This window comes from Alligator sinensis, unplaced genomic scaffold, assembly GCF_000455745.1.
Source record: "Alligator sinensis unplaced genomic scaffold, ASM45574v1 scaffold876_1, whole genome shotgun sequence".
Taxonomy (NCBI): Eukaryota; Metazoa; Chordata; order Crocodylia; family Alligatoridae; genus Alligator; species Alligator sinensis.
The window spans coordinates 1,146,329-1,159,673 of record NW_005841938.1 but is presented as its reverse complement, the minus strand read 5'-3'; the positions used below and the strand labels follow the sequence as shown (position 1 = coordinate 1,159,673).

The 13,345-nt window shown below is 44.6% G+C and overlaps 1 long non-coding RNA gene across 1 annotated transcript; it reads left to right on the top strand.

Annotated features, from left to right (window-relative positions):
* Positions 1-8,236: 8,236 nt before the first annotated feature.
* LOC112549604 lies at positions 8,237-13,013 on the top strand. Its single transcript, XR_003093095.1, has 3 exons — positions 8,237-8,306; positions 9,161-9,295; positions 10,210-13,013. It is a non-coding gene; the product is annotated as an uncharacterized LOC112549604 (long non-coding RNA).
* The last annotated feature ends 332 nt before the right edge of the window (positions 13,014-13,345 follow it).

The window sequence follows — 13,345 nt, the reverse complement described above, 5'->3', positions numbered from 1 at the left end:
TTCCTGCTTAGCTTTTTAGATGGGGCAGGAAAAAAATGATTGTACACTTGGAAGGTAGCAGAGCTCATCTATAGTTTAACAAAAGTTTGTTAAAAATAAAAAAAATAAAAAAATAATTCATGTTGTGGGGTTGCAACACTCAGCTGAAGACGTTTCCTGGCTGCCCATCACCCTCAGCACGCTGCTTATTGCCTCTGCATTTCTATTTAAATTCCAAGGATGTATTAATTGTCTAAGATGTACATGGCCTCATGAAAACGAGAGTGAGAAGTATCTGCTACCAAGGGGCACAGTCAGAGTCGAGCCAGACTGTCACTCATAAGAAGCGGGTGATGAAACTTTTAAACCAATCTAATCAGCATTACCAAAGTGTAAAAGTACTAGTGGAAAGATGACACAACCCTTAAACCAGGGTAGCTTTGCTTAATCCTGCAGAGAATGAGCCTTGAAGGAATTGGGGGTAAAACCTTCCTGATCTAAGTAACAGCGGTTTAGGTTTCATCTGTCTGCTTCCACCCCCCATAGCAATTTGTGTAACTACAATTGTGCTGCTATCTATTCTCCTGCCTAGTGATGACTTGTAAGTGTTGACCGTGGGAGGGCACAACTCCGTGCTGCTGCTACTGCCCCCATCCCTGCTGTGCAGAAATTTGGAGGGGCACATGCCCCCCATGCACCCCTGATGCGTCATCTATGCTCCTGCCAGTGTTGAGGCCCTGCGATACAAACCTGAGGTGAATGACACCAGAGGATGTCTTCATCTGTCTACACCCATAGATGCTATTCCAATCCTGATATTCTTACATTATAAGCAGCCTTTAATTAAATGTCTCTTACCATTGCTTTTTGAAAACTGCCTTAATTTCTAGGTTGAGCAATGACGTCAAGCTTACACTGTCCTGGAACTGAGTCAGCTTCTTAGCTCCATCTGGTCCTTCCCTTCTGCAAAACGTTGCTGCTTGTCAGGCCTTCTTCCACCACCTCCAGTCATGCAGTCTGTCCACTGTTCAGGTTGCAGTGGGCCAGCAATGATGAAGAAGCATTGCAGGACAAGGGGTATGTTAGCACTTGCTTCCCTCTAGCAACTTTTGGTAGGAGAAGATACATTTGGCTTTGAAGGGGCGATAAGATTTTCAAAGCACTTAGACATTTTGATGTCTGGGTTCAGGGAGCTGACCCTTTGGCCTGCTGGCAGTGCCAGTCTCTTTGCCAGATACTGCCACTTTGCAGAGCTCCACCTCTTTCGGGTCCTTCTCCGCCTATGCAGTATTGCTGTGGGAGCTGGACTGGAAACTCCAAGCAGCCAGTGGAATTAATCTGTAGTTTCCCTGAACTTTATTTAAACAAACATTTACTGTCCCTCTCTACAATTTTCAGTAGTGTTTTTGGCTGTGACAAGTTCCCTGGGGAGGGTTGGAGAAAAATCTGTTACATAGAAACCCAGAGGGAGATGCTGAATGCAGCTCTGAGGCAGAGCCTTTCCAGGGCGGCAGCACTTTTGTTATTAGCATATCTAGGTATGGCCTTGCAGAGTCGGTGAGAGAAGATTCAAATGCCAAGTTGCCCAGGAGTAAATCCATCAGGAACAGCCTGGGGCAGCATTGTTACAGGCTGACTGAAGGGGACTAGATGCAGAGGGCTTTTCTTGGCAGATAAGTGGTGTTTTTGAAGAGAGAACAGCAGGATGTGTGTGTGGGCAGGGGAAAATTGAATTCTTGTCAAAATTGCCCAATAGATAATGAAAAGCCCTGAGTCGCAGGAGAGGTGAATTGAACATCATACACAAAATCATTAGAGTAGGGTTGACTCAGCTTTCAAATACTGCTTTGAGTGGGTGCTCACTAGCAAAAAGTTCTCACATGTTTTTAAAAAGGGGGGTCTATGCAGAAGTCCAAAGGGAATGGAAAAATGGGGACTTCTTTCTACATGAGATTCCAGAGTCTTTATGCAAGCTGGTAAGTAGCGTCATTCCCATTTGACAGGCAGGGAATGGAAATGGAAAGAAGTGAAGCAATTTCTAAGGAAAGGAAGCACCAGTGCCAGTGCTGGGAAGAAAGCCAGCTTTCCAATTCCCATTTCTGTGCCCTGCCACTTAGATGATGCTGCCTCACTAAAGACGGGAGAGGAAGGAGCTGGGATATGAGTAGCTGGGCAAGGTTGTATAACTGTCCTTTTTCCAAACTGCCCAAGCAAACTTTAAGGTGACGACCGCATTTTTCTAAGGTGATGGGCCTCTTAAAATAGAACATCAGACCTTAAGGCAGAGGATGATTCCCCAGGTCACAATCCATTGCTTGCATGCATTATACGTTGACGATCAGCGACTGCAGCCTGGGAGCACCCAGCCTGGGAACTGGAGCTACCTCGGACCTCTCCCTTCTGAGTGCTGCTGCCAGGAGGAGAGCCCAAGTCTGCACACAGTGTGGGGGCTCAGGATATCTTCTTACTCTGGGCACCTCTCGGTGCACACAGTGCTAGGGCTGGAATAATATCACGGGGAAGATGATGGGAAACCTGTCAGAAAGTGGGGAGGGTGTCTGTTTTTTCCACAGAAGCAGATTCAAATGCTTTTCAAATAGTTTCACCACCTGTCTTGACAAGAAGCCCCATAGGCTGTATCCAGATGAGCATGGCAGTGTGGTATGTGGCTCTGCAGACCCGTCTATGGGGCCACACGCCATACATTCAGGCAACATAGCAGTGCGGTGGGGGTTTTTAACCCTGGGAGATCCCAGAGTCAAAAAGCTTGTGTAAAAAAAAGTGGGGCAGCGCACATAGGGCAATGTGCAGCTCCCAAACCTGGAGCATGGGCAGCTGGAGCCACACTCCAGCTGCAGGCCAGGCTCCGAGCAGCAGGATCACAACAGCTGCAGCAACCTGAGGACCCCAGGTAAGGCTGCTGGGGCCAGCACAGTTGCTGGCCCCAGCCTCCCCTACCCCACCTGGGGTAACCTGCCGCTCTCCAGAGGGCACGTAGCACAGGCACTCCCTGGGGACAAGTAGCCATGGCACAAGGTGTGCTACTGCTACTTGTCCCCGGAGAAACAAACGTCCATGCTCATGTGGACATGGCTGTAGTGCACATCCAGGGTAACTCTGCTTACCGGTTTTTTGACTAGGTTTTGCTGGGAATCAAGATTTCTGGTTTGTGGGTGGAAAAAAGAGGATTTATGACTTGCTTTTGTTGCACAGGAAGATGAAAACGAGATGCTGTATTTTCTCACCTATAACATGCCCTGGAATGTAATATGCATTTTGTTTTTGAAAGGCAGAATGAAGGAAGAAAACCCGTTTCCTTGTAGCAAGTAACAGTAGCAGCAGCCAGGGAACCGAGCCTGCTCGTTGTTCTTCTCCCAGCGGATGGCTGCAGAGTTTAATTTTGGTGTCACTTAGTAAGCAGCAGACCCTGCCCTCATCGTAAATGCCCACATATAATGCACTTTCCAAATTCCATTATCTGGCTTTTGGGGAAAAGGTGAGTGCTGTAGGTGAGACATATGGTATTTGGAAGGCTTTTATGGAGTAAAAAAAAAAAAAGCATGATATAGAAACACCCTGGATGTTTGGATATGCATCTAGCTGGGGTCATCTAGACCCAGCGCTCTTTCCTGCCTATGCAGGGGATCGGACTCGATGATCTATTGAGGTCCCTTCCGACCCTAACATCTATGAATCTATGGAGTGGCCAGCAGTTCCTTGGGAGGGGCCCTCACATGGAAGAGAAGATTTGGGCTCAAGTCCCTTTTCTGAATCAGGAAAACAGAGACTTGTCCTCAGGTGCCTACATCCCAGCCATTACCTTACTCCTTGGATCACTCATTATTCTTGAGTGGGGTGAGGTTGTCTAGGACTAAAGAAACCCTCTCATTTAAAATGTTATCAAAACCAGTATGCTTCTGCGGACATATTGTTCTTTTTAACTTGGCATTTTCTGATGAAAAACATCTTTGGTTGAAAATTTCCTGGCCACTTAAATCTAATCCTGAGAAAAAAAATAAGCCTTCATTTCTATAAATAACTTGGTGATGGGTCTGACCCAAACCCCAGACGCCGCAAAACTTTGCATCAACCCTCCTCCAAAGCTCAGGGTGGTTTTGGGGGTCCCTTCTTGGATTAGCTTGCACAAAGCCAAGTGACTGCTGGTGGCCAACAATATTACATGAGTGGATGTATGAGGGGCAGTAAGATTGATTTTGCATACGTCATGTCCGTGTTCTGCCTTAAAGGCAACATTAAGGGTTATACTGGGGGGGGGAGTTGTGTGCCCTGACACAAGTGCAGCTCAGGAGGGGATGAAGGCGATTAGGGACTATTTGGATTCAGCTTGGGGTTTCTATCCTCATTGAACACCAGCAATTACAGCACCTTGTTTTCTGTCAGTGTAACACGTTCAAATCCGACGGAGTTCATAGCCTGCACAGTCGGTGTCACAACAACAAGTGTGCACCCGGCACTCGCACAAACAAGAATATGGCTATAAAATACGAGCGTGCGGGGGAATGGCTCGGTGGTCAGGAGTGGGGGAGGGCAGCAGGGTTTTGCTGCCTTCTGAGTTGAACGCATGCTGCGAAATTGCCCTGCTGCCAGCTTGAAATAGCAAGTCAGATGACTGGCTTTTGCAAGCAGCGTTGAGGAGTTGCTTTTCAGCCAAATTGCTGAACTTTTCAGGGTGCTTAAAAGGTCAGTTCACCATAGCAACCTTGATCTGTAATAAAGTAAAAAATGTCGACTTTGGGTTAAAGTCATGGTTTAATCGCTGCAGCGAGCGGTGAATGGAGAGTCAGCCATTTCCTTCGCTCTCCCTGCGAGTTTCTGTTCAAATGGCTGGCAGTGCAGATCCTGTAGCTGACTCTTTGCAGCCTCTATTCCTGCGGCACCGGCTGTGACATGCCTATACCGTGGGGCACAGCCTGTCAGTGCTGTCGCTGAGAAATCCAACCGCCCATTTCCTTGCTCCAACTACTGAGGTTCGTATAGTGAAAACCATGAAATGCCCCTTGGGCTATAACTGGGCTCTCATTAAGGAGGGGGAGGGGAGGAAACTCGAGCAAAAAAGGCTAAGCTAGTTGACAGAAACCGATGCCCTTCCAAGTAGTTTTCATCACCTCTCCAGCTCGACAGAGCACTTTACCTGTATGGGGAATTTGCCTTTCAAGGGAAGTCTGGGAATTAGCGTAGCCATGTCACTACGGCCCGCCGATCTAGATGAGGAAAGCCCCACTTTGAATTTTGGCCGATTTCAAGCCGTAAATTTTACCTTGTTTTTTTTTCTCCCTGGGCCTCTCTCTCATGTGTTTGCATAATGGGAACCCGAGTCCCAGATTGGCACCAATCTGCACAAATTGCTATGACATTACAGGGTGAAAATCAGGATTGGCCTTTCCCTTCCTCCTCCTCTTCCTGCCACCTTCTCTCCCCACCTCTGCCCTGTCCTGTTTGCAAAATCTGGCATGTTATTCATTTAAAATACACCCTGCAGCCTGACCAGCTGAACAAGCCGCCAGCCCGCAGCGTCAGCAAAGCAAACAGCAGGCAGGCTTTGTGCACATAGGCTTCCCCCTCACCGGTCTGGTTGCACGTTCACAGCCTGCCCTCTCAACCATGCAATGGCCTTGGCTTTACTTGGGTGTCTTTGCACAACCCTGCACGAATCCATTAGCCTGGCATTTTACTGGGCCAGATCCCACTGTTGCAAATGGCATTTTGAGCAAGCGCAGCATATTCACATTAGGTGTTTGCCCCAGGGGCTCTGTCCTGCTGCCAGTCTCCCCCGTCTTGCTCCGAAAGGGTCTGCATAGCTTTGACCACTACCAGCTGCTTCTGAGGAGTCTTCTCAGGGCTGCCTTTGCAGGGCTTCCACCAAGGAGATCAGGGCAGCAAATGTTGCCCTTGCTTTTAGTTGCCCAGCTCAGAAAAGATGCAAAGGATTTTCAAACACTAAAATAGGAAGTGTGGAGGGAATTTATGGAGCAAAGAATAGATTTTAACAAGCCTCCACCTGAACTGGGAGTCATATTTTAGCTTAACAGTGACACTTTCATGTAGGAAGTGTTCCAGTTTTGTGCCTTTTTTTTTTAAAGTGCTGTAAGGTGTAATCTCAGATGAGATAAAGGAAAGGGAGAATTAAATCAGAGTGGCTCCTAAAGAAATATCTCCAGCCCTTAAAGGAAGTTCAATAGCACTGGCTCAGCTTATATTGCCAATGAAACAGCAATTCACTTCCAAGCCACTACCAGATTAAAACAGACTTTCCAGCTCTCTTTGTGCCCAAAGCAGTTGGATGCAGGATTGCTCTTACTGGTTGCACAGTGTTGCTTTAGGCTAATATCTAGATGGCATAAATTATAAGGCTACAACCAGGCTGAGCTCAAAAAAGAAAAAAATCAGGCTTTAAAGACTGGTCAAAATGATTACTGAGCACACAGAGCACAAATGAGCCAAGCCACAGTTTGGCTACTTTTTTTTTAAGGCCTTGTTCATTAGCCTTTTGGCTCTTCAGCTATTTCATGCTTTCTGCCTATGCTAAGGCTAAGTTTAGTGAACTTCAGGGCACACTTGATCTGAGCCGACAAGAGGCTGAGAAGCGACTTGTCTTTCTGTGGGAGATGCCCAGTGCTTCGATTGGAGGTGTATCTTTTTTTATTAGGCTGTGGTTCCTTACTTTTTCCTCTCTCTGTTCATATTGTATGTTTTGTTTCAATAATTGTCGGGAGTATTACTTACACCCAAGATAGACAGTTCTTTACAGTTCTTATGCATCTAAAGAAAACAGGGTTAACAAATCATCTATTCAGTGAATATTGCCTGTCTTTCCAGCCATGAATCATCTGTGAAAAGATGGCGACATTCTCAAATGTATTGGTTTGAAGCCATCTGCCAAGTGATTTATGTAAATCTTGGTCTGCAGCTCATTCAAAAGCAGTTTGTGATTATTCAAAGTATGACCTGTTTTGGCTAGGATGCGAGGCTCGCATGGTCTGTTCGGGTACGTGTTTGTATTAGACCCAGGGCTCTAGTGCACGTGCTCGTGCTCGTGGTGACACCGTCAACATGTGCCTGCAGAAAAATTGCAGTCTTCATGCATCCAGCCAAAAAAACCCAGCTGGGCTCCAACTACAGGGCTAAGTTGTACGATGGGCCTTGTACCTACAGTCACTGGAGTCGATAATAGTGTCATCTCCCTTAATGGGTGCTGTTTTCATGCCTGTGGATCTCTGTGCAAGTGTGAGTTAGTCCGGCAGTTGTATTATACCTCTTGCAGGATCTCCAAGCATTTCACAGTAAGTGGCTTAGAATAATTTACAGAATGGGAGGTGGGGGAAAGAGGCACATGCAGATTAGTTACTTGCCCAAGGTTTTGTAGCAAATTAGTAGCAAAAGTAGGAATAGATTCAGGCCTTGGTCTTACACATCCCCCCCCCCACCCCTTTTTCTAATCACGTTGAAAGACCTGCGTTCAGTTGAACATCCCTCATTTTCCTGAAGTGCTGAGCTATAAGCATCTGAAACGGTATTTAGATCTGAAAGCAGAAGAAACAAATAGGCAGTAACTTGCACTTAGCACTTAGATGGAGGCTTTTCTATTCCATTTCTCTATCTGTTGCTGACTTTAAACCTTCTGTTCCCTGCTTAGCTGTACTGTGCCAATCACTTGCGTGCTGCATTACCCAGTTTTTTATGTGCTGTTACTTAAGAGCTGCAATCTTTTGGGCAGGAGAACCGAGGGAGGGCATTTCAGAGCGAGAACACTCTGGGAGATCTTGAACGAGGGAAGGCTATGGGGGCTGGATGATTGATGGAAGAAGCAGCCATCCTAAATACAAGCCTCAAAACAAAAGCTGGAAGGGTGAAATGAGCAACTCGAGCATAAGGAAATAGTGGACATGAATAATTCAAACAATTTGCAGAGGAAAAAATCTATAGGAAAAAGTCTCTCAAACACGGCAAGTTTGTAGGCGGGATGGGACTTGTCAGGGGGTGTCTGGACCACTGCAGCAAGCAGGTTCAGGGTGAGCCGCACTGTAGAGAGGTGCAAAATTAATTAAGGAGAAACAGCTGGCATCAAAAATGGAAGCTGGACAGTAAGAATCAAGATACTTGAACTTAGACACTGGCAAAGTTGTGCTGGGCCTTGAAGGGATGATGTAACGTTTAATTTTAATGCAGCTGAGAGGTGAGCCCTGGAGCCATGTGAGTTTAGTGGTACATGCCAACCACTGCACCCCGTGCACTCACTGATATCGAGAATAATTTTTTTTTCCTGTTGCATAAACAGAGCGCTCCAAGGACAGACCCAAGTATCCCAGGTATGTCAATCAGCAGGGTCTGTTTGGGACAGGGGGAGAGATCTTGCCGCCAGACTTGTAGTCATTCCTACGGGGAGCCAAGCCCTATCACTAACACCAACCGGAGCAGTTCTCTCTCCACCTCCTTTGTTAGCACTGAATGCTCTCGCTTGTGGTCGCTCTTCTATAAAATACCCTTTTTCTTTATGTTTTCCCCCCACACTTGGGGTCCAGCCCTTGAATTCTGAGTTAATAGACTGTACCCCTAAAGTAGTCACCTTGCGTGTTCCTGGGTGGGGTGGTTTTTCTGTTCCCATGGACACAGACTTGGGGTCTGGAGGAGGAAACTAGTTTGCTCCATCTCCGACTTGAAACGGTATGTGTTTATGGTCAGCAGAACACAGAAAGATTTTTCTCCCTAGTAGATCCAACCTCCTTTTTTAAGAAGAGAAAACTGAGTTTCTCCAGCAATCACTGCACCTAAGAAAACAAGTCTACAACTTCTCCCCTCCAAGAAAAACCCCTTTTGAAATAATCCCAGTGATTAACATTGTTGAATTTTTAACACTGCCTATGTAAAGTGAATGCTACAAAATAAGCTTAACAGGGTTGCTTGAATAGGAATTTCATCCAAGGCCAATAAGAAGTAAAGTTACATAACCTAGTAGGTCAGAGCTCTAACTAAGCCTTTTATAGGCCATAAATCCACATTTCCTGGATTTTATAGCTTCTGTAAAAAAAAAATAAAAAAAATACTATGTGACTGGAATAAGCTGCAAAGTCTATAGTCCTTAAACACAAATACCATGCTCCAAAGAGCCTTGACTGCCCCCTGAACTACTGACATTTAAGTAGGTACATTGTGATTTTTCTAGAACCGATGGCTCTTTCTCTGACTCCAGAGGATTTGAAACAGGAAAGTTGAACGGTAGGATGACAGCCGTAAACAACAGATTTGATCAAAGCTGGACTCCATCGTAGAGAGACCTGGAAAATGCACAGAGAAGCAGGTATTTGTGGTCTCACTTCAAATAGTGTGTGAACCTGCAGCATTTGGTCTCTGATGGTTAGATGCTTTTCATGGTACAGGTAGTTGACTCAGTATCTTGAAGTTATTTAAAGGTTTCAGTGTCCAATAGCATTGTCTCTTATGGGCCACTTTGGGATACTTGATTGTGAAACCTGACACAAAACGTATATTATCTCATACACCGATTCAGGGATTATAAAAACAATTTCCTTGGTAAGTGTAGCCACAGGAAGAACCAGCATAAACTTTGTCACCTCCTGGGCTGCAGCTTCTTATCAGGGCTGCTAGAGTTGAGTGAAAGCAAGCTTCATAATCCGAACAAGGAAAACTACTGGATGGTGTGAGTGTATGGGCAGGCAGGTGGGAGAATCGGACTGGAGGCACGGGAGAGTTGCTGCATTTGGGGACCACTGGGAGTGTAGCTTTCCAGGTACCGTGTAGCTTTCCAGGTACCATGGCAAAGAAGCCAACTCAAGCATAGTTTCTAGCTTTTCAGTTTTGTGCTCAGGAGCATCAGTGGAGCCTCCCAAAAAAGTGACACCAGGTCAGTGACCTCTCGACTCTAGAATCTCAGCCTGACACATGTTATAGTGCAAACTGGGACTGCTCCAGTGCCTAAAGGTAAGAGTCTGTTTAGCTTTCTCTGAAGTTTAAACATAGCTCTCCAAGCATCAGATCAGCAGAGAGAAGCAGAGAAATATGGTTTACGCTATGTAGACTATTAGCTGGCTTAGCTGGGGTTATTGGCATCAGTCTTGGAAGTGGTGTTTGATCTGCCTTCTATGCAAGAGGAAAAAATGAAGTAATGAACATTTTAAATGTAAGGAGCTCTGGTGGGCACTGGACGTGATTCTTGCATTTCCCATTCCTGTCTGTCACTTCTTTTTTTTTTAGATTGATGATACGATTTATTTACAACTGCATGCCTTCTTGTCTCCCAACTGATAAGAATTTGCTTTGATCTACTCTGCAAGTTTTCTGTACTCTTTAGTTGGTATCAGTTGAGGCCGCTCTGGGAGACTCCGACGCAGGACAACAATCAAAATGTGAAGTCCTGAATCCCTCTTCACCGTTCTCATTACGTGAGACGGGACCAAGCTGAAACTTTTGTCTAGCCAAGTAGGCAGCGTCACTTCGTGCGACAGACTACAGATAATAGGTGCACAGGTTGGAGGAAGAGTGAGAGCAAATACGGTACATTCTCATTATCAGACTGACATACAGCCATCATTTCCTTTGCTGAGGTACTGTAGAGATAGAAAGCTCATTTGATCATCCTGGAGCTTTATGGTTCTTTAATGACTTTCTTTCAAGGAACTCCAAGCACCTCCAGAAAAACCGTCTCATATAACACCCAGGTGACATAGATCAGACTTATTACCATTGTCTTCCAGATGTGTTAGGCAAGGAAGACACGGGTGAAGTAATCTTTCCAAGGTAACAGTGGATCAGTTGGAAAGCCAGGAATAAAATGCAAGAATCCAGAAACCTAATTTTCTGATCTAAACTCCCCTTCTGCTGCTGACCCTGACAGCTACGGAAGACTATCCATCTGACATTTTTTTAGTTCAGAATATTTGTCGGTTTTGGTTGACAGGTTTTTCCTTGTCTGCTAGAAAATGTTGCCTAATGGGACGGTGCTGGGTGCACAGTCATCAGATCTGAATAGAACATCTTTATACAGCCATTAAAATGGGTATTAATACTGATTACTCTCATGCAATGTACTGAGGCAGTGTTAATTCACAAAAGAAGAGAGAGAGAATATTGGGGCAGATGTGCTCTTTTCATTCTGGACCTTAAATCTCAGCCTAGCGTAATCCAGAGGAAGCAGAAGAGAATTTTCCATGTTGAGAGGATGACCAGCGTGTGTTTTCTAAAACAATCAAAGCTTTTGTTTTATTTGGGCAAGCCATATGGAAAGACCACGGCTTCTTCCAAAGCCTCAACACCTACCAGTCCAATTAGAGCCGTGTCAATCTTTGTGAGAGGCCATATGGAGGAGTTATTTTCTGCAGAATGCTAATGAAGAGCATTTGCTGAGATAGTAGGCATGTGATTTCTCTTATCTAGGAAATAGCTTTAAATGAGGGTGGATAGTTCAAACTAGTCATTCCACTTGACAGGTACACACACATTAATAAAGCAGGGTGAATGCTCTAACAGTTCAAACTGAGCCTTTCAAAATAAGGGTTGATTTGATGACCACTGGGGGGGAAAAAGGCCCTTTAAAATCCCAAAATCAGGCAAGCCAAAATCATTAGTCACTTTTGAAAACCTTTGCCTAATGGTTTTTAACCCAGTTCTCGTGCTATCATCTGGAAGTACTGTAGCTACAGAATGAGTAGCATTTATTCAGGCTTTCAAAAGAAAGCAGAAACCTAAACTGTATAAATCAGAGCAGATATTGTTTTCTGGAGTTGTTAAAACATCTGGACTGTTTGTTTGGGGTTTTTTTAATCAAAAGCCCCTCTGTGAACATGACTACACCTATTTCATTCCTGGGCATCAAAACCTGTTCCCGCATATACCATATGTTTAAGCCAAAACTTTTCAAACTTGAGTACCTACACTGCATTAAATAAAAGTTTCCAGGTTTTTTTTCCCAGAGATATTGAGAACTCCTAGATCCCAACAAATAGTAAGCAAAGAGAGCTTCTGCCTTAAATATCTCACAATCTAATTTGATTCCAAGTATCCTGTGCAAGTGTCAGAGCATTTTCTATGTTGAAAGGATTTACTGATGTGCTTGCTAAAAAATATTAAGCTTGAAAAGTCTTTTTTTACTTTAATTGTTTTGGCGTTTTTTATGTGCCAAAAAAATCAAACATAACCCCCATCCTACATGATATATGACATGGACTACCGCTCTGTAGAAGAAAAGTGGAAGGAATAAGTTGCAACGTACAAGTCAGATCACAAGATCTAGCAGTTCTGTTCCAGCTCCATGGCCAACGCATGGTCAGTCTCTCTTGCAACACGAGAGAGACTGGAAGTCCCAACTCATGGGTCACCTTTTTGGGGAGATTTTGCCAAGGCCCGGTAGAGCTCCCTCATAGTCAGCTCAATTTCCTCTCTCCTGAATTCATTATATAATTCATAAGGTGCATATTCCATTAGGCCAGTGGTTCTCAAACTTTTTTTTTTCGCAGACCATTTGAAAATTGCTGAGGGTCTCGGCGGACCACTTAATAAAATTTTTTGTTCTACAAATCAAAGCACACAACTTGTATTTAAATTAATTTGTATTTAAATATCAGTTGTCTTACCTTTCTAATGCGACAGATGTGCCTGGTTTTTTTAGCAAAGTTCTGGGAAGTTGGGTGTAATGTTTGTCAGCTTTAGCCTTTTTCTGCGGACCACCCAAAAGGAGCTCACGGACCAGTGGTGGCCCGCAGACCACAGTTTGAGAACCTCTGCATTAGACCATTTTAACTATTCCTTGTACCACTACCTAACATAAAATATCGTTAGCCACCATTCCTGAGAGCATACTCCAGGGATTTATATCTGTACTTTCGGCTCGTGAGCATAGCCTGGGAATAAACAAATATTTTCTATAGTTAAAGCCTGATGCATTGAGTAATTTGATGAATAGCATCACCTCTCTCTAATGCTCAGTTTACTTTGACATTTTCATGCAGTGATCTTTAGGGGGAGCTCTGATATCTCTGTCCCACATCAGGAAGACCACTAAATAAATGAGAGTACTTCAGTTCCCCTCTGGGTCTAATTGTTGTACGTTGAAATCAGATGCTCACCTTTTCCCCTTACCTTGCTGAGTTTGTTATTCACGTTCTCAGTTTTTCTTTGATTATCAATATCAAAGTACACGTTAAATGGACTAAGGACTGTTTGAACAACCTCAGAGTTGTTGATGAGGAATTGCATTGGAGGAGGGTGTTTTCAACATTTTCATCAGTGACTTGGAAGTTAATGTAAAATCACTGCTGATAAAGGTTTTGGGTGACAAAGATTGATACAGTGATGCATGAAGTGGAGAAGGCAGTCTCTTGGAGTAATCCGGATC